General features: G+C 46.1%; 1 long non-coding RNA gene across 1 annotated transcript; it reads right to left on the reverse strand.

Annotated features, from left to right (window-relative positions):
* Positions 1-202: 202 nt before the first annotated feature.
* Positions 203-3,559, reverse strand: LOC145718649 (uncharacterized). Its single transcript, XR_014141951.1, has 3 exons — positions 2,675-3,559; positions 1,701-1,804; positions 203-1,009 (listed from the first exon to the last, which is right to left on the reverse strand). It is a non-coding gene; the product is annotated as an uncharacterized LOC145718649 (long non-coding RNA).
* Between the last annotated feature and the right edge of the window lie 114 nt (positions 3,560-3,673).

Raw genomic sequence — 3,673 nt, forward strand, 5'->3', positions numbered from 1 at the left:
AGGAAGGTTGCATATTTTCCATATTTTTATTTTTATTTTAAAATTCATTTTAGTATATTGTCTCATCGTATCCTTTGCCTATTTTTGAATTTTTTAAAATTGGTTTGCGAGAGCTCTTTACATATGTGGATGAGAGGAAAGAGAAACACAGATCTTGTTTTATCTGTTACAAATGTTGCAAGTACATTTTGTTTTTCCAGCTTGGCGATTTTGTTTTTATTTCAAATGTTGCTTGTGGTATTTGGTGAGGAGGGATTTGAATGTTTTCTCATTCTCTTGAGGTTTAGAAAGGCCTTTCTGGTAGTCCATGTGGAAGATGGATTGATAGTAAGAGAAGTGAGGAGGCAATTACATTAGTCAAAGTGAGCTAATGAAGATGAAGCTGGAACTGCCTTAGGTATTGTAGAGATGGAAAAGAAGGACCTGAGTCCAGAGATATCTTAGAAATGAAATTTGTGAAGTGTGGTATACTCAGAACTGACTTTTTGTAGATGGGGAATAGAAACTTCCAGATAAAGTAAGTTATGCATGGTCCTGGCTTCATCAGTAAGTACAAAGTTCACTGAAGAAGTTTCTCCCCCTTGAATCAGAGGCAAATCCCCTGAGACCAGGCAGCAGATACCTCTTGTGATCACAGTCCTGCCTTAACTGCCAGTGGGTGGATGAATAAATCATTCCTGGAGGCTCTTTGTCCCTCCCTAAGAAATTACTCTTTGCTGTGTTCTCTTTGAATCCCTGTCACCAGAGAGTCCTATGGTTTTGAAGCTGAGCAGATTGGCAGGGATGTTTGCTCCAAGAAGGATCTCTACTTGGTCATGTCTGGAACAGGATGGGTTTCCCCTTACACACCTTGGGCAGTCTTGTCTGCAGGCAGAGGTGGGGGCAGGTGGGAGGAGAAGTGTTCAGCCTTGCAGGGAACAAACTTCACATGAAAATTTGCTGTCAGGAATAGAGAAGCTAGACTCGTCTGTTCTTAGACTCTAGAAGATTCTTCACACCATCCAGAATTCTGTAATGGCAGAAATGAAGATCTGTCAGGTAGAGGGTTGGGACATGCTTGGGGTCTCCCGCTGGTGGAGTGGAGGGGAGACTCCAAAGATAACAAAGCTGAGGTCCTGAACGTCTTCTGGCACGACTGAGCTCAAGTGTGGGTTATTAAAAACCTCACTTGGTCCCTTCGTTCATTTAGTACAGAGTTTCTCCACTGAGGGTCATCTTGCCCCTGCCCAGGGGACATCTGACAATATCTGGAGACATTTACTTTGTCACAACTGGGAGGCTATTGCTACTGGCATCTAGTGGGTACAGACCAGAGATGCTTACAAACATCCAACAATGCCCAGAACAGTCCCCTACAATGAAGAATTATCTGGCCCCCAATGTCAGTAGTGCTGAGGTAGAGAAACCCTGTGAATAACTGACCTCCCCAAGTCCTTTACATTTTCCCTGGGGTCTCTTCGGGGCACTGCTTGGCCTTGTTGGTGCTGAGTATGAGGTAGGAGTGAGGACCCCCCCACCCCAAGGTTCTGGCCGCAGGCAACTCTGCTCATCCTAAAGCTGGAGAGGAGAGGTGAACAAGCAAATCCATTTGTGGAGCACAGCAGGATCTTGCCTCTCAAACCTCACGTCTGATGTTTATAAACATTCACTACTGTCTGGCAAGGTTCCCACGTCTTCTACCAACCCACAGAAGTACTGACCTCGACTTTGATTCTGGTGATCCATTCACTTTGCCCAACGGAAGCACTATATCTGTCAGACGAGGTCAGCTGTGGGGGAGGCAGGAGGATGGAGTTCTGAAATTCTGGAAGTAGATAAATATTTGATATGTTTTAGCTGAAGCTGGACATTCTGTACATGAGTCAGAACTGACGATTTGGATTCTCAACTCCTGGGACAGCACTCCTCTAGAGCAGTCCAGAGAAAAAGTGAAACTGTGATAAATTAGCATTAAATGCTATCTGTATCTCAAGCATAATATCCCTTCTCTATATGGACATGTGGACATATGGATACTATATACACATTGAAGGATTTTTTTTTTTTAAAGATAGATTTCAGATGGAACAGTGTGTATGTGTGTATGTGTGTGTGTGTGTGTTCTTTTTTATGTTGATGTTGGCAGCATTTTTTTTTCTGTCCCCAAGAGATAAAGAACAAACATTACAAGAAATAAATACTGGCCCTAAACTGTCACTCATAAAGGGTACCCACGCCTCTGTTCTGTTTCCATGAACCAGTTTTACAGAAAAAAAAAAAAAAGTTTTTTTTGTGTGTGTCTTGAATCTGTTTCTCAGAAATGGTCTCGGTGGCACAGAATCTGGATTGACAGCAGCAAGTGGGATTTGCTCCAGCCCACAATCCCTAGAGGGTTCTCATCCTCCTCATTCTTAATCCCCATTGGCAGGAGCCACCTCCTGTCTCTCACTCCCCTCCCTTAACATCAGTCTCCCGATACTCCTGCTTTGGCTGATCTGTTTCTCTGTAGGCTTGTTGTCTGGGACTCCTTCCCCATTCCATTCAGCGCCCCCCCCCACCGCCCCACATTATGGCAATTTCATTAACTCTCAAGGCCTCAACTAGCTGAGTCTACAGATTAACCCCTGAATCCAGGTCTCCAGCCTCAGTCTCTCCCTGAGCCCCAGACCTGTCAGCCAGTGAGATGAAAACATACCTCTTCCCAGTTTCTGCTGCTTCTAGCAAAGGAGCCATTCTCGATCCATCCAGTGTGAGAAACCCAGACTGGTGTTTTGACTTCTCTTTCCCACTTCAGTTAGGAAACAGTCCCAGAGTAGCTTCCAACAGGTCCCTTCCTCGTACTGCTGAAGGGGCTGCCGGATCCCTGGTGCAGTCAGGGTCGCCGTTGTGAGTAGGAGAGTTGTCATCTTTGTGGTTGTCATTATCTGTGGTCACTGTTGCCTTAACACGAGTCTGAGTAGCAACTTCCCGCTCCTCACGAGAGCTTACGTTTGTCAGCAAGTGTGGAAATAGCGCCTTCCTCCACATCTCGTTTTCACAGACTAGATAGACAAGCTCCCCAGCCTCCTAATGGCTCATAGTAAGCCACGCAGCATCATGTTGCTGTGTGATCCTGGTGTGTGGCACAGGACCCAACACAACTGTGAAGAAGACGGAGTAGGATAACGTAGTAGGCAGTGACCAGGAGGGTGGACAGGGCAGGAGCCAGTGTCTAAATGAGGAGCACAGCCTCCCTTCCAGATACCTTCAGAGTAGAGCTTTAGGGCCCGAGGTGGTCAGAGGCTGGATGACCACCAGGCGAGGAAGGTATGCGGGGAATGTCAGCCTCCAGCAGTGGCCAGGTAGGCACGTTTCTAGGATCTTGCTCCTCAGATGATTCTGAGATCCCATGGTCATCCCGAGGCCCGGGCCATGCAGAGACTTATGAGCTGGATGCCATGGCTTTGTTTCTGCCCTGCCCTCCCATGCATTTCCTGGGCTGTTACTTGGTCAAAGTCTCCTGAGCTTTTGGTTCCATCCATTAATAGCCTGATGGACCATGTAGCCAGCTCAGCGGCTGAGTTTTTCACACACGGGAAGTTCACCAACCACTTCACTCCACTGGAAATGGAAGAAATATTTAGGGTATTCCTCAATGTCATTTTCATTTTCAAAGACACAGAAAACTCCTAGAAGCTGCCTTTCAGATTCTTGA

The sequence above is a fragment of the Leptonychotes weddellii genome, unplaced genomic scaffold, assembly GCF_054177405.1.
Source record: "Leptonychotes weddellii isolate Sample4059 unplaced genomic scaffold, ASM5417740v2 HiC_scaffold_19070, whole genome shotgun sequence".
NCBI lineage: Eukaryota > Metazoa > Chordata > Mammalia > Carnivora > Phocidae > Leptonychotes > Leptonychotes weddellii.